This window comes from Bombina bombina, chromosome 1 (genome assembly GCF_027579735.1).
Source record: "Bombina bombina isolate aBomBom1 chromosome 1, aBomBom1.pri, whole genome shotgun sequence".
Taxonomy (NCBI): domain Eukaryota; kingdom Metazoa; phylum Chordata; class Amphibia; order Anura; family Bombinatoridae; genus Bombina; species Bombina bombina.
Window position 1 is genome coordinate 1360815992 of NC_069499.1, and position 25161 is coordinate 1360841152.

Consider the following 25161-nt stretch of genomic DNA (forward strand, 5'->3'; position numbering starts at 1 on the left):
GACAACTCTTGGACCTCATATGAAAACATAAATATAACTAAAGAAGGCACCTGCTGAGAATATGGAGACCACTCTTGGGTCACCCGTGGTGAGTCTCTATTTTCTAATTTGATAGAGTGCATAACAATTAAACGTAGACTGAAAACTTCTATAAAACTAATAAACTGGGTTTTAAATAAAGTAATGTAAGTACTAGAAAAAGGTCCATATGTAGGAGGACTGTGTAGCGGTATAAATTGGGAATATTAGCTCATGCCGGCTATGATTACAGAATTTTGAGCAGAATTGCGAGACCATTGTAATCTGCCCCAGATCCTGGTGATTGGTATGGGAAGTGAGTTACTATATCCAGACCCCGAATGGCGTATTCATTAATGTAAGGCATTGTGACCCAACATGCTTCTCTAGACTAGGGCAAAACCTCGCTACCTAATACAGGTAAAATAAATTACTAAACGGCTATAGGGTTAATTTCTGATGTGGCACATTATCCTGATCATTATCATTTTTCGAATGAATCCACACACTTAGCTCATAAAATATTTTTTAAAAAAAGGGACGAGTGATAGACATATTCACACTAAACAGTTGTGGTAATAATCTATCTAGATCGGAGTGACCACTTCTTAATCTATCTATGTGCTACTTAGATTGCGGATTATGTGGCAAGTGTTAATGTGTACTTGTAGGATATACCTTCCCTAATATAGAATAAGCATTGCAATACAATATACATTGGGAAAAAGCTGTAAAAAGAGCAACACAAAGATATATAACAATGCACCAGTTTGAGAGTTATTTAAGGGCGTAATTCCCAGGAAACTGTAATTGCTTGTCAGCTTAATGGAAACTGGGCATACAGCCAGCCAAAGTGACATCCAGGTCCCATAGCACCGAACCCAGAAGGGTCTCAGATCAACAAATTTTTAGTCTCAATGGAACGTCATTGATTGGGACCAAAGTAAAATAAATGATAGTCTCACATATAACCACCGGGGGTTGGATGGGTTCTTAATGTAGATGAATTTCAGCCCACTCCTCTGCGACTCGCCAAACTTACATGTCCTTGCCAGAAAAAACGTTTCGATTGCAGGTACGCAGAGCTATGTGTAAAGGGAGGCATCTCCCTCGGCTCTTCTCCTACTTGCTGCTTACTCATCTGAGTTGTGGAAGGGGTTTCTCCACGAGCCCTTTGGGATATCAGAGGCTCCGTTGTACCTATTGCCTGTCGCAGGCTACCCGCCCTCTTCCACATGGTGTCAAACCGGAGCATAGTGAAGATGCTGCCCTCCAGATTGCCAAGCACCTCGGTTCCTTCTAGGCCGCCAGACCAGTCCTCAGCCGGCATCTTGGGACCCAGCAAACCGCTGATCTCAAAGAATGTGTCATCACCTTTGTATACATAGGGGCAGACCTGTGCATGTGACCCCTCTTGAACGTGAGCAGTTTGAGCCGGAATCCAAGCTTCAGTCCCTAGCTTCTCCGGACTAGATCTGTCAGAATCGGAGTCCCTATTTGAGTGAGTTTCGCCCTTAGGTGGAGGTTGTGGGGGTTCACTAGCCACTTTTATAGGAGATAGTTGAATCGGATGTAATAAAGACTTGTTCTGCCACTCCTGCAAAGGCTGTCTCTTTCCTTTTATTTTGGTACATATCGCTTTTAGAGAACTGAATTCCTCATTGAGTACTGCGTGGAGCTTATTATGGTGTTCCTCCAGCAAAGCTCTGACTTCCCTCAGTAGCAGTTTAGAGTCCAGCGCCATATTGAATAGGATAGTGTGGGAATACAAGGCAGATATGGTATGACCCTCGTCACTAAAGAAACGGAATTTCTGTTATTGTGCGATGTGTTACCAGCTATTACAGAATGACAGTGGTGTAACACTGCTATACCCCGTTTACCGGGGGGGGGGGGGGGTGTTTAGACCTCTCCTAGAAAGGGCCGCTGTAGGCCTCAACCCTCCGGATCGGTAAGATGATGCAGTCTCACAATAAACTTGACAACACTCAGTTGTGCTCAGTCTCCTGAGGAGCAAACTAAATGTTTTAGGGATAATAGTAAAGAAATACTGCTGATAAATAGCAAATTTTAACAGCAGTCTGCACGCAGCTTCCAATATTGCATCCATTCAAGATGCTGCCCAGAGACACGCCCCTTGTTTCCATTTTTTAATGTGCCCCCTTGATAAAACACTGGCCCCACCTTGCCCCCCCCCCCCCCCAGTAAAATTTGTCTAGAACCGCCACTGCTTTAAGATGAAGTGTTATTTTGTTATTTATCTTCAAAAATACTATCGCCTAGATTACGAGTTTGGCGTCAGCCTTAAAAAGCAGCGTTGAGAGGTTCCAACTCTGCTTTTTACCTAACGCTGGTATTACGAGTCTGACAAGTACAGGTGTACCGCTCACTTTTCTTCCGCGCTCGAGGCTACCGCAAATCCCCTTACGTCAATTGCGTATCCTATCTTTTTAATGGAATTTGCCTAATGCTGGTATTACGAGTCTTGGAAGAAGTGAGCGGTAGACCCTCTCCTGTCAAGACTCCTACCGCATTTAAAAGTCAGTAGTTAAGAGTTTTATGGGCTAACGCCGGAACATAAAACTCTTAACTAAAGTGATAAAAAGTACATTAACACCCATAAACTACCTATTAACCCCTAAACCGAGCCTCCCACCCCCCATCACAAACACTAAAATAAAGGTTTTTAACCCCTAATCTGCTGACCGGACATCGCCGCCACCTACATTATACCTATGAACCCCTAATCTGCCACCCCCAACGTCGCCGCCACCTACCTACAATTATTAACCCCTAATCTGCCGACCGGACATCGCCGCCACTTTAATAAATGTATTAACCCCTAAACCTAAGTCTTACCCTAAGTCTAACCCCCCAATTTAAATATAATTTAAATTAAATTAATTAATTTAACATAATTAAGTAAATTAATCCTATTTAAAACTAAATACTTACCTGTAAAATAAACGCTTAACTAGCTACTAATAGTTACATTGTAGCTAGCTTAGGATTTATATTTATTTTACAGGCAACTTTGTATTTATTTTAACTAGGTAGAATAGTTATTAAATAGTTATTAACTACCTAGCTAAAATAAGTACAAACATTACAACCCACCACCCACCCAATCCCCCCTTAAAAAAAACTAACACTAACCCCCTGAAGATCACCCTACCGTGAGCCGTCTTCATCCAGCCGGGCACAAGTGGTCCTCCATACGGCAGAAGTTTTCATCCGATCGGGGCAGAAGAGGTCCTCCAGACGGCAGAAGGCTTCATCCAGGCGGCATCTTCTATCTTCATCCTTCCGGAGCGGGTCCATCTTCAATCCAGCCGACGCGGAGCATCCTCTTCAAAGAAGTCCTAATGAAGAATGAAGGTTCCTTTAAAATACGTCATCCCAAGATGGCGTCCCTTGAATTCCGATTGGCTGATAGAATCCTATCAGCCAATCGGAATTAAGGTAGGAAAAATCCTATTGGCTGATGTAATCAGCCAATCGGATTGAAGTTCAATCCGATTGGCTGATCCAATCAGCCAATAGGATTGACCTTGCATTCTATTGGCTGTTCCAATCAGCCAATAGAATGCAAGCTCAATTCTATTGGCTGATTGCATCAGCCAATAGGATTTTTCCTACCTTAATTCTGATTGGTTGATAGGATTCTATAAGCCAATCGGAATTCAAGGGACGCCATCTTGGATGACATCATTTAAAGGAACCTTCATTCTTCGTTAGGACGTCGTTTGAAGAGGATGCTCCGCGTCGGCTGGATTGAAGATGGACCCACTCCGGAAGGTTGAAGATAGAAGATGATTAATTAATTTAATTGTAATTAATTGTAGGTAGTTTAGGTAATTAGTTTAATGATAGTGTAGTGTTAGGTGCAATTGTAACTTATGTAGACAAGTGGTTGTTCCACTGGCTTGTGAGTATCCGCGCTGCTATCGGTGACTGAAATAAATCAAGATATTTGTTCTCACCTCTGTTCTTCTCATCCATCTTACCCCTCCCCTGGATCTCTCCGCTCTATCCCTCCGCTCTGTGGCGGTTGCGGGATTCTTCCGATGGCGTCTGACGTCACTCCCTCATGACCGATCCTAACCAATGGGGGGCAGACTTGGCGAACAGTCGTCCAGGCAACTGTCAGTTTACACCGGTCTTGGCAGCAGAAAAAATTGCAGGTAAGTGCCGTAGCTCCCTGCTGTAGCAGCACACAAAGGCCCTCTCCTTAGCCGAAATTTTCAAAAATTGTACAAGAATTGCCGCTTGGGTAAAAATGTGAAAGCTTTATTCAAACAATTAAAATTCTTATTGCTAACGTGCAGTGAACTTTAAATAGAAACGAATCGTCACAGAATTAGGCCATACTGACGCGTTTCGGCTCTTATGCCTTATTCATAGACTATATTTGCTCAATCTTCCTGTGGGGCTTTAAATGCCCCCTCACAATCTCATTGGTTGCCTACTGCCGTGAATTTTCATTCTCCTCCCTCTTGCTTGTCTGTCATTGGTTACAATAAGTCTACCCCAACACACCTCTAGATACACTCCTCTTCCCGGATTTATCTAATCAACAGCTGAATATCTCAGCTGTACGTTAACTCTTTGCACTCAATTTAGTCTGATGACTCTTGCATCCAGAAAGCTGCGTAATGCAATCATTATTTACAAGCTTTGGGACAAATACTGTGTATTAGGCTATAGAAACCACTCTGTTTATTGAGCTGCACCATTATTTATTTATGCAAATTTAATTTGGTTGCTTATTGCCCAATCACAGTTTTGTCCCGAATATTAGCAATTGTTAGAGTGCTTGTTAACACTTATGTTAGCTAAGGATTTTCTTGAGTGTGAATGGATAACAATTTAGTTCATCAATTTCCGATACAAAATTATTCATGTTTTGTTTGGTCATGGAGCCAGAAGCAACCCACCACTTATCGAAGTGTGTATCAGTGTTTCACTTATAATAGTTATCATACTGTAGTCAGGTATGCACCTGGCCCCATGTCCAATTTGATTATTCCCAGAAAATGATTACATCATCTTTGATGTTAAGACCTACTGGTCTGCGTGTACTTAAAGTGAAAATCCAGTATGCCTCTCTACGGAACAATTCATTTGTCCTATTACCTCCTCTGGGTTGTTTGTCTATCACATCTATTACGGTCCATTTGAGGGCACTAACATCTCCCTGATGGACACTCAAAAAATGTTTGGCCACTCCAGTAGGGGTCCTCTCTTTATCAATGTCGTTAAGGTGCTCCCTAATTCTCGCTCGTACCTCCCTAGAGGTGCACCCCACGTATTGTAGTCTGCACTGCTGGCATGTCACCAAATATATTGCATATTCGGTTCTACAGTTTGTACATTTTTGACATTCATAAACCTTATGCGTCTGTGAGGATTGAAATACCTTACTGACTGTTGTGTATTTGTAAGCTGTACAACTCCCTGTGCCACATCTATAGTGCCCTTTACAGCTTAGCCAGCTACTCTCCTTCCTTGTTTTTTTCAACATACTGGGTGATATCATGTTGCCAATGGTGATGTTCCTTCTTGAGACAAATCTACACCCCCTATCGACCACATTTTTCAGTACATCATCACCTCTCAGTATCCGCAAATTCTTTTTGATAATATTGCAGATTTCATTAAACTGACTTGTGTAAGTTGTTACGAATGTGATTTCACTTTTATCTTTTTGTTTGGGGGGTTTGGGCTTTAACAGCATATCTCTCGGTATGCCATTAACTTCCTTCAAAGCTCTATTTATTGGGCCCTCCGGATAGCCCCTCTCTCTCAGTTTCTGGACCAATTTTGTGCTTTCGGTCACATAATCAGAGTCTTCTGTACAATTGCGTTTTGCTCTGATTAGTTGACCTTTTGCCACACCATAATGCAGATGGTGTGGATGGCTACTCCTTGCATGGATTAGAGAGTTAGCTGAGATGGGCTTCGTGTAGAGTTTGGTCTTTACCCCACTGGCAATGACATCACCAATTAATGTTATATCTAGGTAGTCCACCTGGTTTATGTCAAAACAAGAAGTGAAGGACAGGCCCACTTCGTTGCTGTTAAGGTATGACACAAATTGTTCGCTAGATTCCCCATGGCCCATCCATATGAACAGCAGGTCATCTTTATAGCGCTTATATCCTACTATCTGCTCCCCGTAAGGATTACCATCTGCAAAGACGTGGGACAGCTCCCACCAGTATCAGAGTAAAAGGATTAGGGGAATTGGGCAAGAAGGGGTTCATTAGCACTCATTCCATTGTATTTTGTAAGGATTGTTGAGACAGAATTCAACTATTATTAGTAAAGATAGATTAATTAAAATTTAATATTTTATTAAACCACTATTAAAATGTGACTATTATTACCACTGGGAAAATCCCATAGACCTATTGATAATCACACACACAGAGATATATTACCATCTGCAATATACCGAGACAGGGAACGTAGTTCCAGCCACCCCCCTGTATTCCTGGCCAGTAACAGGATACCCTGGCTTCAGGTGACAGAGATGGCTAGTTTGCTACGTTATAATCTCTTGCAGAAAATTACCTCCTAAGGTGGATAAATCAATATAAGAAGTTTAAAAACAAGTACACATTCATACTAGCATACACCACACACAAACGCGTTTCGGCCGAGTAGCGGCCTTTCTCAATGTGTATCACCAATTGACAAGACGAGTGTTACACTGACGATTCCTTAAATACCCTATGTGTTACTGTCACAACCAATCCTGTTACTCATTGCGTGCACGCCCATCAAATGGCGAATCAAAATCAACCTTGTGTAGCCGGAGTCAGCACTGACACCTAGTCATATGATTGGTCCCGATTTAGCCAATGGGGATTACCCCACGAGCGTGAATTGCAATGTTGTTATGTATACACGATCGTTGTTTTAACACAGGTACTTTTATCCGTCAGTGACAGTGTCGCTCAGACACCCAGTACCTCATTCTACGTGCACCCAGATATAACCATTTTTATTATTCGGCTGATTGTTTACCAAGGGAGTATAGTAGACCGCACATTTACTTGCTATAGTGCTGTCCCTTCTAACACTTCGCGCATGCGTCACCGCCGAATTATATTAAGCATATTCCATATCTATTGGAGATAAGTGCCCATCACGAGCAAATCCCCCATTACCCATAAGTGGCATGTTGATAACAACACATCCAGTATTTTGCTACAAAATAAAAGTATTGTAGCATTGGATGTATATTAGACATCAATAATTATATGGGTTTGTTATGGATAAATCTGATAAATTTCTGGGTGCACGTTTATGAAAGAGGTCAATTTAACCATTATAAGATGTATCCAAGGAATATTAATTGTGAAGTTGAAAAATTGGTAAAAGAATTACAACATAAATTACAGGAATGCCCAAAAATTATTGTTCTCATTCATACCGTATGGCATTACAGTATTTAAATTAAATATCCATTTGGCTTCTTTCTTTAATAAGATTTGTTCCATATCAGCACCTCTGATACCTGGACGTATCGCTTCCAGTCCCCAGCATCTAAATGTGCTTGTTTTTCCATTATGATGATTTAAGAAATGCCTAGCAACACTTGTAATTTGTTTGCCTTTTTCAGTATCTTTTGCTGCGTTCCTAATGTTACTGAGATGTTCTGTCATTCTTATGCCCATTTGTCTTGTGGTCATACCTATGTATAAAAAATTGCAGCTGCATGATAGGCAGTAAATTACATTAGGGGTTTTACATGAAATGTGGTTTTGGATGGTCCATTTTTTATTAAACCTATCCACTACTGTTTTCTTTTTTACCATGTGTGTACAAATCTTGCAATTCCCACATGCTAATGATCCCTTATATAGAGGGGCTTTTTTGGCATTTCTATCAAAATGGCTAACTGTCAATTTATCATTTAGATTGCTAGCTCTTCTGTAGGTAAGCAGAGGTGTTTTTGGAATAATGGAATTTAATTGTTCGTCTGATTGTAGAATATGCCAATGTTTTGACAGTATGTTGGACACTTTGACTACAATATGTAGAGATAAATCTCAAAGGATTAAGATTTTCCTCTATTTTTTGGGGGCTTAAAAGTTCCTGTCTGTCTCTATATAGGGCTCTATGGTAAGCTCTTTTTAGAGATTTCCTAGAATATCCTCTTAATAGCAACCTTTATCTTAGTTCGTTTGCTGCTTTTTGGAACGATTCTGTTGATGAACTATTTCTGTGAATACGAGATTATATATAATGACACCAAATGGCGAAGCATACTAAAAACGAAATCACAGTTCATACCTCCACAAAGCACTTCATACAACACCTTGACATTTTTAGACTTGGTGTGTAAAGACATACTGGCAATTTCCCCCGAATCTGATGGTAGACTAGAAAATATGTCTGAGGAAGAAAAACTAGCACTCAGATTAATGAATAAATGGACGGATGTCCAAATTAAACAGAGTGATAAGGGGGGAAATATTGTTGTGTGGCCCACTGAAATGTATTTGAATGAGGTTAGCATATGTGGGGGCGCACGACGTCCCCATCGCTGTTCCACATACTTGCAAATAGAACTTCCCATCGAAAACAAAATAATTATGTTCTAAAACGAATTCCAGCAAATCTACAATAAATTGTTTGGTCTCGTTAGTAAGATTTTTGTTTTTTGTCAAAAAGTGGGAAACTGCTGCACACCCCCAATTCTTTCTTATACTAGTATACAGTGACTCCACGTCACAAGTCACTAGGATTGATTCTGGTGTTACAGCTAATGTACTGATTTTATTTAGTATGTGCATCGTGTCTTTTGTATGGGAGGGCAATGAATCCACAATATATCTTAATCTTGCGTCCACATATCTGCTGGCCTTTTCAGTCAAAGAACCAATGCCAGAGACAATTGGTCTCCCTGGTGGACATTGTTGGTTTTTGTGGATTTTAGGTAATAGATATAAAGTGTCTGTTATTGGATGTTTTACTTCTAGGTATTGTAGTTCTTTTTTATCAATGGTGCCCTCAGCTGCTGCTGAGTTGATCAACTTTCTATACTGTTTGAGAAAATCCTCAGTTGGATTCCCAAAGAGATTTTTATAATTCTTTTTGTTACTCAGTTGTTTTTTAACCTCATTCAAATACATTTCAGTGGGCCACACAACAATATTTCCCCCCTTATCACTCTGTTTAATTTGGACATCCGTCCATTTATTCATTAATCTGAGTGCTAGTTTTTCTTCCTCAGACATATTTTCTAGTCTACCATCAGATTCGGGGGAAATTGCCAGTATGTCTTTACACACCAAGTCTAAAAATGTCAAGGTGTTGTATGAAGTGCTTTGTGGAGGTATGAACTGTGATTTCGTTTTTAGTATGCTTCGCCATTTGGTGTCATTATATATAATCTCGTATTCGCAGAAATAGTTCATCAACAGAATCGTTCCAAAAAGCAGCAAACGAACTAAGATAAAGGTTGCTATTAAGAGGATATTCTAGGAAATCTCTAAAAAGAGCTTACCATAGAGCCCTATATAGAGACAGACAGGAACTTTTAAGCCCCAAAAAAATAGAGGAAAATCTTAATCCTTTGAGATTTATCTCTACATATTGTAGTCAAAGCCAACAAGTGTCCAACATACTGTCAAAACATTGGCATATTCTACAATCAGACGAACAATTAAATTCCATTATTCCAAAAACACCTCTGCTTACCTACAGAAGAGCTAGCAATCTAAATGATAAATTGACAGTTAGCCATTTTGATAGAAATGCCAAAAAAGCCCCTCTATATAAGGGATCATTAGCATGTGGGAATTGCAAGATTTGTACACACATGGTAAAAAAGAAAACAGTAGTGGATAGGTTTAATAAAAAATGGACCATCCAAAACCACATTTCATGTAAAACCCCTAATGTAATTTACTGCCTATCATGCAGCTGCAATTTTTTATATGTAGGTATGACCACAAGACAAATGGGCATAAGAATGACGGAACATCTCAGTAACATTAGGAACGCAGCAAAAGATACTGAAAAAGGCAAACAAATTACAAGTGTTGCTAGGCATTTCTTAAATCATCATAATGGAAAAACTAGCACATTTAGATGCTGGGGACTGGAAGCGATACGTCCAGGTATCAGAGGTGGTGATATGGAACAAATCTTATTAAAGAAAGAAGCCAAATGGATATTTAATTTAAATACTGTAATGCCATACGGTATGAATGAGAACAATAATTTTTGGGCATTCCTGTAATTTATGTTGTAATTCTTTTACCAATTTTTCAACTTCACAATTAATATTCCTTGGATACATCTTATAATGGTTAAATTGACCTCTTTCATAAACGTGCACCCAGAAATTTATCAAATTTATCCATAACAAACCCATATACAGTGAGGCCCCGGTTTACGCACGACTCGGTATACGAAATTTCGGTTTACGAAATCGAAATTTGAAGAAAAATTGACTCGGTTTACGAATTTTTTTCGCAATACGAAACAAAATGCCGGTTTGCCCCCCTCGGTTTACGAATATTTTTCGCAATACGAAACCAGTGGCCCCTGTGCCCCCTGCATACTCAAGTATGATTGAATTAATGAAGTTTGGGTACCAGTGTGGAGGTGTTGGAGAGGTTTTGGAGCCATTTTGCAGCAAGTTGTTGAGCCTTTTGGAGTCATTTGCAGCAAGTTGTTAAGCCTTTTGGAGCCATTTGCAGCAAGTTGTGGAGCCTTTTGGAGACATTGGAGCCATTTGCAGCAAGTTGTTAAGCCTTTTGGAGCCTTTTGGAGCATTTTTTGGACACTTTATTTGAATTTTTTCGGACCTCCGGAACGCATTAATTGATTTTCAATGCATTCCTATGGGAAACCGTGTTTCGGTTTACGAATTTTTCGCAATACGAAACGACCCGGAGAACGAATTAAATTCGTAAACCGAGGCCTCACTGTAATTATTGATGTCTAATATACATCCAATGCTACAATACTTTTATTTTGTAGCAAAATACTGGATGTGTTGTTATCAACATGCCACTTATGGGTAATGGGGGATTTGCTCGTGATGGGCACTTATCTCCAATAGATATGGAATATGCTTAATATAATTCGGCGGTGACGCATGCGCGAAGTGTTAGAAGGGACAGCACTATAGCAAGTAAATGTGCGGTCTACTATACTCCCTTGGTAAACAATCAGCCGAATAATAAAAATGGTTATATCTGGGTGCACGTAGAATGAGGTACTGGGTGTCTGAGCGACACTGTCACTGACGGATAAAAGTACCTGTGTTAAAACAACGATCGTGTATACATAACAACATTGCAATTCACGCTCGTGGGGTAATCCCCATTGGCTAAATCGGGACCAATCATATGACTAGGTGTCAGTGCTGACTCCGGCTACACAAGGTTGATTTTGATTCGCCATTTGATGGGCGTGCACGCAATGAGTAACAGGATTGGTTGTGACAGTAACACATAGGGTATTTAAGGAATCGTCAGTGTAACACTCGTCTTGTCAATTGGTGATACACATTGAGAAAGGCCGCTACTCGGCCGAAACGCGTTTGTGTGTGGTGTATGCTAGTATGAATGTGTACTTGTTTTTAAACTTCTTATATTGATTTATCCACCTTAGGAGGTAATTTTCTGCAAGAGATTATAACGTAGCAAACTAGCCATCTCTGTCACCTGAAGCCAGGGTATCCTGTTACTGGCCAGGAATACAGGGGGGTGGCTGGAACTACGTTCCCTGTCTCGGTATATTGCAGATGGTAATATATCTCTGTGTGTGTGATTATCAATAGGTCTATGGGATTTTCCCAGTGGTAATAATAGTCACATTTTAATAGTGGTTTAATAAAATATTAAATTTTAATTAATCTATCTTTACTAATAATAGTTGAATTCTGTCTCAACAATCCTTACAAAATACAATGGAATGAGTGCTAATTAACCCCTTCTTGTCCAATTCCCCTAATCCTTTTACTCTGATACTTGTTAATAAGGGTCAGCACCAGGGATTATTATATCCCTTTTTCCTATGTAGTAACTTCACTGTGCCAATCTTTCTTGTTTTGTCAATACAGCTCCCACCAGCCCATGAACAAGTTCGCATAGGCTGGTGCAAATTTGGCTCCCATCGCTGTCCCACGCCTCTGCAGATAGAATTGTCCATTGAAGCTAAAAAAATTGTGAGTTAGCAGGAATTCAATGACTCGCAAAATGTAGTCCTTTAGCTCCTGCGTATAATCACTCAGATAGTCCAAAAGGTGTTGCACAGCCTGCAAACCTTTATCGTGTGGCATGGCGGAATATAATCCCACCACATCTACTGTTAGCCAACAATACTCAGGTAACCAAGTGACTTCTTCCACAATATTCAGCAGATGTTTCGTGTCACGGAGGAAAGTAGGCAGTTTCCACACTAGTGGTTGTAACAGAGATTCTACCCAATTTGACAGATTCACGAAGAGAGATCCGATCCCATACACGATCGGTCTCCCCCGAACGTCCTTGATGGACTTGTGCACCTTTGGTAAGTGATGGAAAATGGGTGTTACTGGTTCCTTCACATATAAATACTCAAAGGTGCACAAGTCCAACATGCCCTCCTCCATTCCATCGTCAAGTAGATCCTTCAGCTCCTTCTGGAATCTGTTGGTCGGATCATATGGCTATCTCTGGTATACCTCTTCATCACTTAATTGTCTGTTAGCCTCCTGTATGTACATGGATTCCTCCATGACCACTATTGTGCCTCCCTTGTCGGCATTTTTTATCACTATGCCTTTCCTGTCTTTCAGGCTCCTCAGGCCTTTCTGTTCGGCATGTGTGAGATTATGCCTTTGGGAACTGCCTACTTTCCTCCGTGACATGAAACATCTGCTGAATATTGTGGAAGAAGTCACTTGGTTACCTGAGTATTGTTGGCTAACAGTAGATGTGGTGGGATTATATTCCGCCATACCACACGATAAAGGTTTGCAGGCTGTGCAACACCTTTTGGACTATCTGAGTGATTATACGCAGGAGCTAAAGGACTACATTTTGCGAGTCATTGAATTCCTGCTAACTCACAATTTTTTTAGCTTCAATGGACAATTCTATCTGCAGAGGCGTGGGACAGCGATGGGAGCCAAATTTGCACCAGCCTATGCGAACTTGTTCATGGGCTGGTGGGAGCTGTCCCACGTCTTTGCAGATGGTAATCCTTACGGGGAGCAGATAGTAGGATATAAGCGCTATATAGATGACCTGCTGTTCATATGGATGGGCAGCGGGGAATCTAGCGAACAATTTGTGTCATACCTTAACAGCAACGAAGTGGGCCTGTCCTTCACTTCTTGTTTTGACATAAACCAGGTGGACTACCTAGATATAACATTAATTGGTGATGTCATTGCCAGTGGGGTAAAGACCAAACTCTACACGAAGCCCATCTCAGCTAACTCTCTAATCCATGCAAGGAGTAGCCATCCACACCATCTGCATTATGGTGTGGCAAAAGGTCAACTAATCAGAGCAAAACGTAATTGTACAGAAGACTCTGATTATGTGACCGAAAGCACAAAATTGGTCCAGAAACTGAGAGAGAGGGGCTATACGGAGGGCCCAATAAATAGAGATTTGAAGGAAGTTAATGGCATACCGAGAGATATGCTGTTAAAGCCCAAACCCCCCAAACAAAAAGATAAAAGTGAAATCACATTCGTAACAACTTACACCAGTCAGTTTAATGAAATCTGCAATATTATCAAAAAGAATTTGCGGATACTGAGAGGTGATGATGTACTGAAAAATGTGGTCGATAGGGGGTGTAGATTTGTCTCAAGAAGGAACATCACCATTGGCAACATGATATCACCGAGTATGTAGAAAAAACCAAGGAAGGAGAGTAGCTGGCTAAGCTGTAAAGGGCACTATAGATGTGGCACAGGGAGTTGTACAGCTTGCAAATACACAACAGTCAGTAAGGTATTTCAATCCTCACAGACGCATAAGGTTTATGAATGTCAAAAATGTACAAACTGTAGAACCGAATATGCAATTTATTTGGTGACATGCCAGCAGTGCAGACTACAATACGTGGGGTGCACCTCTAGGGAGGTACGAGCGAGAATTAGGGAGCACCTTAACGACATTGATAAAGAGAGGACCCCTACTGGAGTGGCCAAACATTTTTTGAGTGTCCATCAGGGAGATGTTAGTGCCCTCAAATGGACCATAATAGATGTGATAGACAAACAACCCAGAGGAGGTAATAGGACAAATTAATTGTTCCGTAGAGAGGCATACTGGATTTTCACTTTAAGTACACGCAGACCAGTAGGTCTTAACATCAAAGATGATGTAATAAATTTCTGGGAATAATCAAATTGGACATGGGGCCAGGTGCATACCTGACTACAGTATGATAACTATTATAAGTGAAACACTGATACACACTTTGATAAGTGGTGGGTTGCTTCTGGCTCCATGACCAAACAAAACATGAATAATTTTGTATGGGAAATTGATGAACTAAATTGTTATCCATTCACACTCAAGAAAATCCTTAGCTAACATAAGTGTTAACAAGCACTCTAACAATTGCTAATATTCGGGACAAAACTGTGGTTGGGCAATAAGCAACCAAATTAAATTTGCACAAATAAATAATGGTGCAGCTCAATAAACAGAGTGGTTTCTATAGCCTAATACACAGTATTTGTCCCAAAGCTTGTAAATAATGATTGCATTACGCAGCTTTCTGGATGCAAGAGTCATCAGACTAAATTGAGTGCAAAGAGTTAACGTACAGCTGAGATATTCAGCTGTTGATTAGATAAGACCGGGAAGAGGAGTGTATCTAGAGGTGTGTTGGGGGAGACTTATTGTAACCAATGACAGACAAGCAAGAGGGAGGAGAATGAAAATTCACAGCAGTAGGCAACCAATGAGATTGTGAGGGGGCATTTAAAGCCCCACAGGAAGATTGAGCAAATATAGTCTATGAATAAGGCATAAGAGCCGAAACGCGTCAGACTGGCCTAATTCTGTGACGATTCGTTTCTATTTAAAGTTCATTGCACGTTAGCAATAAGAATTTTAATTGTTTGAATAAAGCTTTCACATTTTTACCCAAGCGGCAATTCTTGTACAATTTTTGTAATTGTACAAGAATTACAAGGTTAGGATTTATTTTACAGGTAATTTTGTACTTATTTTAACTAGGTAGTTATTAAATAGTTAATAACTATTTAATAACTATTGTACCTAGTTAAAGTAAATACAAAGTTGCCTGTAAAATAAAAATAAATCCTAAGATAGCTACAATGTAACTATTAGTTATATTGTAGATATCTTAGGGTTTATTTTATAGGTAAGTATTTAGTTTTAAATAGGAATAATTTATTTAATTGTAGTTATTTTATTTATATGTATTTAAATTATATTTAAGTTAGAGGGGTGTTAGGTTTAGGGTTAGACTTAGGTTTAGGGGTTAATAACTTTATTATAGTGGCAGCAACGTTGGCGGCGGCGGTGGTGGCGGCAGATTAGGGGTTAATTAATTTAATATAGTTGCAGCGACTTTGGGGGGGTAGAATAGGGGTTAATAACTATAATGTAGGGGTCGGCGATGTTGGGGGCAGCAGATTAGGGGTTTATAAGTATAATGTAGGTGGCGGCGGTGTCCGGAGCGGCAGATTAGGGGTTAATAGTATAATGCAGGTGGCAACGATGTCGGGGGCGGCAGATTAGGGGTTAATAAGTGTAAGATTAGGGGTGTTTAGACTCGGGGTTCATGTTAGGGTGTTAGGTGTAGACATACTTTTTATTTTCCCATACTAAACAATGGGGCTGCGTTAGAAGCTGGACGCTGCTTTTTTGCAGGTGTTAGGTTTTTTTTCAGCCGGCTCAGCCCCATTGTTTCCTATGGAGAAATCGTGCACAAGCACGTTTAGTCAGCTTACCGCTACCGTAAGCAACGCTGGTATTGAGGTGAGATGTGGAGCTAAATTCTGCTCTACGCTCACCTTTTTGCGGCTAACGCCAGGTTAAAAAAACCCTGTAATACCAGCGTTGTCTTAAGGTAGCGTTAATAAAAAAAGGCTCGTTACCGCAAAACTCGGTGTATGTTATTATATATCAGTGTGAAAAAGTTATTGTGTCACATCACAGACATGTTTAAGAATTCCAAATTGCTAACCTTTTATATTTCAATAATTTGTATTGATATTTTTAAATTTTTGACAAAAGAAAACATACAAAAAGTAATAGTAATAAAAAAAAAAAAAAGGTTACAAGGTTTGCATAATCAACTGGTCTTTGGAGTCTAGTAAATCTGCCGCTGTGTTGGACATTTGATAAATATGTTCTATCTTGTGTCCCACTATTTTGAAATGTAGCAAATTGGTCTTCCAGAATCTAGTAATATCTAGTAGAGTCTGGAAGCAGTGCATATATTAAAAAGATGAGCTTGTTCGTTTGTTTAGGTAAGATTCTAATAGGGTGATGTAGTAATGCAGTTTCTGGGGAAAGTTGAATCTCTATGTCAAGTATTTTAGATTAACTCAGAGGTTTTATTCCAAATATGTGTTACGTGTTTGCAAGTCCACCACATGTGGAAATATGATTCTTCAAGTTGGCAACCTCTATAGCAGTGCAGTCTTTCAGGAATACCCTAAGGAGTAAATGTAAGGAGGGGTCTGATACCACCTAAATGCATTTTTTAAATAGTTTTCATTTAGTTGAGCACTATAACTGAATGAGGTACCCTGATTTAGTATTTTCGTTCATTGCAGATGGGCGAATTCTTTGTTTAAGTCAAGTTTCCATTTGGGGCGCGATTACATACACGGCACAGGTTTTGGTGCAATCGTGGAAACCCGCGCCGCCCATAATTTCACCTCGCACATCGGGGTATTACATATACTGTGCCGTTAGATACTAAACTGGTGTAAGTAGGACAAACTGGCGATCTTCTGAAATGTGCGCAAATACACATTTTAGTTGTCGCAAGTAACTTAAGCCAGTATTTTGTCCACGGAAAGTGTCAATAAAGAGTAGTTTAATGCAAATTAGGCTAACACTCGTAAAAATGAACAGATTTCAAATAAAAATGCGACACGTAATTACGCTATTCAAAATTCATATATAAACCCATGCGCATCCGCCATTTTCTTCAGTGTGTTTGGATTGTTCATTGAGGATTATTGAGAGTAGACAGAGAGTCGCAAACAGAGGAGTTAGTTCGGTCGCATTGTTGTTTGATTAAGCTTGTACACTTACACATATTTTTACATATTGCACACATATTTTGCATACATACATATACAAATACACCACACTTTTTTTATTTGATTTTTACAGTGTGATAGGCTGAGAGTTTGGTTGTGATTGTGTGTGACTGAACTGGGAGTGTGAGTGTGTGATTTAGCGTGAGGATAGCAGGGAGAGGTAGGGAGGAGGGGAGGAGGGGAGAGGAGTGGCAGGGAGAGGAGTATTGGAGAGGATGGGAGGAGCAGTGGGCCCTCCGTCAGGGAGTAAGTGGAGTGGGGAGAGGGGGAGCTAGAAGGGATGATGGGAGGGGAGATGCCCGAAAGCCCCAGAGAGCAGGCACATCTAGGAGAGGGACAGAGGGTGCACATGGGGACAGAAGGGGGAGGAGGGAGAGGATAGGGAGGAACCCACACCAGGGGCATCACAGGGAGGAAGCCAAGTGTCCATGGAGGATGAGAGGCTGAGATGTCCAAACTTCTCATTTGATGAAAATATTGCCCTTGTCCAGGCCATCATGGACAATTACAGTGACCTCTTCGGGCAGGAGAAGGGCAAAGGCATTGCCAAAAGGAGAAAAACAGCATGGTTGGCGGTAGAGAATGCCGTCAACAGTGTGGCCCCGCAGAGGAGGACTGTTGAGGGCCTGAAAAAGCAGTGGAATGACTGCAAGAGGCGGGTCAAAGAAAAGATGGGGCAGGAAGCTATGCACCAGAAGGGAACAGGCAGTGGTCCATCCCTGGATATTGAGTATAACATCTGGCAGGAGATGATACGCAGGTCCCTGAGTATCACAGTAGTCCGTGGACTTTCAGGGGCTCGTGACTCAGAGGCTGCAACCACAGCACATCATGCTGGTGAGTAACATCCCACACACCAGTATTATATGTATTTGAGATATAACATCCTTTAATATCACACATTCATGTACACAATGAGGAGCATGGTGTTTGGCCTACTAACAAAAACATCTACATTATATTTGACCTTACTGCTACTTAACACATTGCAATTCATAATATGAGGTGGAATAGTGCAATACTAACATGTCTCAGAATAACACTGACACATGTTAAAGAGTTTGACATGAGAATCAGTATAGGCCCTAGCATGTATCAATGTATATTGTATGCCCACGTGGACATACAGTATATCTGACTGTACTAATCTCTCTCATCCTTTGACTCCTTCACAGAACTTCCTGTCATGAGGATACAAACATTCATGCCACCACCAGTCTTCAGGCAACCGCAAGAACAGTATTCTCCCAGGCATGAGCATGGTTGGATGGCTTCAGTTGAGGACCCAGGAGTGACCCCTGGCAAGATTCCTGGCCAGAGAAATATCCTCCCTTTGGCTTTGAGGGGGAGCCAAGACTGCCAAAAAAGGTCTATGTATTTACCCCCCCCCCCCCCCACAACACAATCTCATGGCAGTCAGGGATTTTACCCACAGACAATGTCACAGGAAGTGCCAATTGGACAGGCTGAGTGGTCACACACTGGTCATCAGTGGGGCTATCAACCAACCATGAGAGCTCCACTATCCTCATCAATTGGACGAACTCCACCATCCTCACCAATTGGACGAGCTCCACCATCCTCATCAATTGGACGAGCTCCACCATCTGCAGATGGAAATATAGCAGAATCTACAGCTGCACCTCTAGCACCATCAGATATAGCTGGTGACCCAGCAGATGTAGCTGACCCTGCACCTCAAGCACCAGCAGATGCAGGCAACCCTGCACCTCAAGCACCAGCAGATGCAGGTGACCATGCCCCTCAAGCACCAGCAGCTGCAGGTGACCCTGACCCTCAAGCACCAACAGATGCAGGTGACTTTGCCCCTCAAGCACCTAGAAGCCCTGCTGCTCAAGAGCCTGTGGATGCATGGATTGTTCATTGAGGATTATTAAGAGTAGAGAGAGAGTCGCAAACAGAGGAGTTAGTTCGGTCGCATTGTTGTTTGATTAAGCTTGTACACGTACACATATTTTTACATATTGCATGCATACATACATATACAAATACACCACACTTTTTTAATTTAATTTTTACAGTGTGATTTAGTGTGAGGATGGCAGGGAGAGGTAGGAAGGAGGGGAGGAGGGGAGAGGAGTGGCAGGGAGAGGAGTATTGGAGAGGACAGGAGGAGCAGTGGGCCCCCCATCAGGGAGTAAGTGGAGTGGGGAGAGGGAGAGCTAGAAGGGATGATTGGAGGGGAGATGCCCGAGAGTCCCAGAGAGCAGGCACATCTAGGAGAGGGACAGAGAGTGCACATGGGGACAGAAGGGGGGAGGATGGAGAGGATAGGGATTAACCCACACCAGGGACATCACAGGGAGGAAGCCAAGTGTCCATGGAGGATGAGAGGGTGAGATGTCCAAACTTCTCATTTGATGAAAATGTTGCCCTTGTCCAGGCCATCATGGATAATTACAGTGACCTCTTCGGGCAGGAGAAGGGCAAAGGCATTGCCAAAAGGAGAAAAACGGCATGGTTGGCGGTAGAGAATGCCGTCAACAGTGTAGCCCCGCAGAGGAGGACTGTTGAGGGCCTGAAAAAGCGGGGGAATGACTGCAAGAGGCGGGTTAAAGAAAAGATGGGGCAGGAAGCTATGCACCAGAAGGGAACAGGCAGTGGTCCATCCCTGGATATTGAGTCTAACATCTGGCAGGAGATGATACGCAGGTCCCTGAGTATCACAGCAGTCTGTGGACTTCCAGGGGCTCGTGACTCAGGGGCTGCAACCACAGCACATCATGCTGGTGAGTAACATCCCACACACCAGTATTATATGTATTTGAGATATAACATCCTTTAATATCACACATTCATTTACACAATGAGGAGCATGGTATTTAGCCTACTAACAAAAACATCTACAATTATATTTGACCTTACTGCTACTTAACACAATGCAATTCATAATATGAGGTGGAATAGTGCAATACTAACATGTCTCAGAATAACACAGGACACATGTTAAAGAGTTTGACATGAGAATCAGTATAGGCCATAGCATGTATCAATGTATATTGTATGCCCACGTGGACATACATCTGACTGTATCTGACTGTACTAATCCCTCTCATCCTTTGACTCCTTCACAGAACCTTCTGTCATGAGGATACAAACATCCATGCCACCACCACCAGTCTTCAGGCAACCGCAAGAACAGTATGCTCCCAGGCATGAGCATGGTTGGATGGCTTCAGTTGAGGACCCGGGAGTGACCCCTGGCAAGATTTCTGGCCATAGGAATATCCTCCCTTTGGCTTTGAGGGGGAGCCAAGACAGCCATAAAGGGTCTATGTATTTACCCCCCCCCCCGCCCACAACACAATCTCATGGCAGTCAGGGATTTTACCCACAGACAATGTCACAGGAAGTGCCAATTGGACAGGCTGAGTGGTCACACACAGGTCATCATTGCGACTATCAACCAACCATGAGAGCTCCACCATCCTCATCAATTGGACGAGCTCCACCATCCTCATCAATTGGACGAGCTCCACCATCTGCAGATGGAAATATAGCAGAATCTACAGCTGCACTTCTAGCAGATATAGCTGGTGACCCAGCAGATGTAGTTGACCCTGCACCTCAAGCACCAGCAGATGCAGGCAACCCTGCCCCTCAAGCACCAGCAGATACAGGTGACCCTGCCCCTCAAGCACCAGCAGATGCAGGTGACCCTGCCCCTCAAGCACCAGCAGATGCAGGTGACCCTGACCCTCAAGCACCAACAGATGCAGGTGACCCTGCCCCTCAAGCACCTAGAAGCCCTGCTGCTCAAGCCTGTGAGCCTGTGGATGCATGATATTCTCCCCTGGGTGAGGAATACATTGCACTCCAGAGGAGACTCATAACAAGCACCGAGAGCATACAAAGGAGGCCAAGAGAGGTTCTTCAGGAACCATGAAAGGTTGATCAGGATCCAAGAGAGGATACAGCAACGTAGTATAGAGCTACAGAGGGACATGGCAGCATTGTTAAGTGCAAGGGTTCATAACCAGTCACAGATTATGCAAATTCTGTCTGATATGCAGATGCAAATGGACAATAGATGGAGAGAACAAAATCAACTCTTAGGTGTGTTGGTTGAGCACTTTACACACCAGCAGGACACTGCCTCCAGCCTATCATCTGTGGCCAGCACACCAGCAGAAACACCAGAATCTTCTCAAACCAGGAGAACAAGGAAATCCACTACAGTCACCTCAGCTCCCTCCTCCAAAAAGCCAAAAAAGAAAAATATTCTTATAGTTAACCATAAATCTTGTCCTCTTATTTACCATATAATTGTCATCAACATCCATGTGAGGTGTGTTTTATTACACTAATATTGTTAAAAAATATAATATGACCTGTGTGGAAATGGCAATAAAGCAGGTAATATTATAATGTTTATGACATATTCTTGTACTATAACTCACATCCACAATAGTTGTTTATGAAGGGTACATATAGTAATATTCACTTCTAAGATGTAAATCAATGTATCTCACATCCAATATAAATTAACACATGGGTATATATAATACTGATGTTACTGATAGGTGTGCATTACCAGGTGTTTTAAGGATGAAGGTGAGAGGTTGTGTTGTCTGTGATTGGTTTGACACAATTGCAAAGAGGCGGCCTTCAAGCAGGTCTTAGAAATTATCATATGAGCCATCCTAGGTTTAGCTTTCAACTAAGAATACCAAGGGAACAAAGCAAGTGTTATAATTAAATTTGAAAGTTGTTTGAAATAACATGCCCTATTTGAAACAGGAAGGTTTTCTTTGGACTTGACTGTCCCTTTATATATTTTGGCATCAATGCCAAGCTGTGTTAACATTAGAATAAATTACACTCCAGTAGGTTCTAAAGAGATAAAGGTAATACAATTATGATTTCTCATTGTTCTCTCCTCCAAGTATTGTTGATTGTTTTAAGAACAAATATAAAGTAAGTAAGCAAGTATATGTCCACAATGTGATAAAGTGATGAGATCTGATTATACCTACAAGCTCAATCCATTTGATTAGTGGCTTCAAACAACAAAATCAGCTATTTCATATACACAAATAAACCTTAGAAAACCAATATCATAGTATACTGTCCCTTTAACCTTGAGATGCTGCTTAAATGTATGTGTTTGTTAAGGCTTCCAGGGAGTTACATTGGTTTTTTTAGTCAGTGGAAGGGTTGCTGCGCCTGCAATATGTGGCGAGATGAGAATGGAGTAGATTTTCTGAATTCTGCGCAGGTAAGTCCTTACGCTGTATATTGGATACCGAATTGCGTGGCTGTTCTATGTTAGTCTATGGGGATAAAAAATACGGCCGAAGGGTGAAATATACGTGCTAACTTGTATACTACGCCGTATATGTAATACCAAAACCGCGTAAAATCCGGCAGCGTAGGATTTTGCAGGCCACGCTGCGTCTTTAGTGGAGCCCTTGGTCATGAAACCTGACTTTGGTAGTGTGGGAGGACTATTAATAAGTGGATATAATAGACCAATAATTCCTTTCATTTTTTGTTTAGCTAGACATATCCTGTCTAGGCCTGATTCTGCAGTATTTGAGTATCTCCCTATTGTTTTGTGTATGATTGATTTCAGTTGAAGGTAGTGGAATCAACATTTATTATCTGTAGGGAACAATTCTAAGTCCCTCACTCTGTAGAGCAGAAGCAATCTAAAAGCGTAGCCGCCATCATATCCATCAGTTATTTTTTCTGTCATGTAATTGGCAAGAGTCCATGAGCTAGTGACGTATGGGATATACAATCCTACCAGGAGGGGCAAAGTTTCCCAAACCTCAAAATGCCTATAAATACACCCCTTACCACACCCACAATTCAGTTTTTACAAACTGTGCCTCCTATGGAGGTGGTGAAGTAAGTTTGTGCTAAAATTTCTACGTTGATATGCGCTTCTCAGCATTTTTGAAGCCCGGTTCCTCTTAGAGTACAGTGAATGTCAGAGGGATGTGAAGGGAGTATTACCTATTGAATGCAATGGTTTTCCTCACAGGAGATCTATTTCATAGGTTCTCTGTTATCGGTCGTAGAGATTCATCTCCTACCTCCATTTTCAGATCGACGATATACTCTCATGTATAACATTACCTCTACTGATAACTGTTTCAGTACTGGTTTGGCTATCTGCTATATGTGGATGGGTGTCTTTTTGGTAAGTATGCTTTTATTACTTAAGACACCTCAGCTATGGTTCGGCACTTTATGCATTAATATAAAGTTTTAAATATATGTATTGTACTTATATTTGCCATGATTCAGGTTTCAGTATATTTCCTTTTGCAGACTGTCAGTTTCATATTTGGGAAATGCATTTTTTAGGAAAACTTATTTCTTACCTGGTGTATAGTCTTTTTTCAAATTGACTGACATTTTAAATTTGCGGGCAGAATTAGGCTCGCAAGGGCGCAAAATGCCAAACTATATTGCGTCATTTTTGGCACAAGATTTTTTTGGCGCAGAGTTACATTCGATGACGCAAATTTGTAATTTCCGGCGTCTTTGTTGACGCCAAGTCCTTTCACAAGGTTGCGTCTTCAATGACGCGAGTGTGTCATTTCCGGATGTTGTTAGCGCCAAAAAAATGTCTCTGTTTGTTTGTGCGTCATACTTGGCGCCAAATATTTTCATTATTTAAACCCCATTCCTATATGCCTCTTGCCTTTTTTTCTCTTCAGAGGGCTATGTTGTTTGCATTTGTTCCCCCATTCCTGAAACTGACATATAAGGAAATTTATCATTTTGCTTTTTGTTTTTTCTCTTACATTTGCAAGATGTCTCATTCTGATCCTGTCTCAGAAGTCACTGTTGGAATCCTGCTAACTGATATCAGTTCTTCCAAAGCTAAGTACATTTGTTGTAATGCTGTGTTTTGTAATAAGTTGTCATGATAAACCTTTACATGCAGAGAATGTGTCCATCAGTACATTGCCTGCTATTGTTCTTTAAACTTCTAATGTACAAAATATACCTGTGAATTTATAACAATTTATTGCTGTTTTTATTTAAAAGGCTTTTGTCTGCCATCCCGCCTTCTAATAAATGTAAAGGTCTTTTTAAACTTCTCATAAGTTGATGAAATTTCAAATGACCGACAACATACTGAATTATCCTCCTCTGATGAGGATCTGATTCAGAAGATCCTTCCTCAGATATTGACACTGACAAATCTACTTATTTAATTAAAATTGAGTACATTCCTTCTTTGTTGATGAAGTGTTCATTATTGGATATTGAGGAGACTAGTCCTCTTGATATTAAACTAGTAAACATTTAAATTATGTTTATAAACCTCCTGTGGTTATTCCAGAGGTTTTTCCAGTTTCTTTTTTTTTTTTTTTTTTCTTTTTTTCAAAAGCTTTATTGAACATAAAATCGCTGCATACAATGCAGAATTGAAACAGTTACATATGCAACAGTGTGATAACAATGAGTCCATATACATGAAACCTGATACAATTTTTCAGCATAAATGAGTTGTGGGTATATTTATCGTTCAATGCACAAGTTTAGGTTGCATAGGTAAGTTATTTAAACTAGGTGAGAGAGAAATGAAATCAAGAGGTTTTTTCCAGTTTCTAATGCTATTTCTGATATGTTTTCTTAGGAATGGAATAGGCCTGGTACTTCTTTTATTCCTTCTTTAAGGTTTTAAAAATTGTATCCTTTGCCAGCAGTTAAGATTGGAGTTTTGGGAAAAAATCCCCAAAGATGGGTGTTAGGTGTTATTCCCAGGGGGGGGGGAGTGTCAGGTCAGGCCGAAGCCGCGGGCCCACTGTACCACCTGAAGCAGATGTAGATTATCTGATAAGGATCTCCTTAGAACAGATTCAGACCACGCAGCA

The 25161-nt window shown here is 41.0% G+C and overlaps 1 pseudogene; it reads left to right on the top strand.

The window, feature by feature from the left end:
* Positions 1-19059: 19059 nt before the first annotated feature.
* LOC128664889 (uncharacterized) overlaps positions 19060-25161 on the top strand; it is a 29052-nt pseudogene continuing 22950 nt past the window's right edge.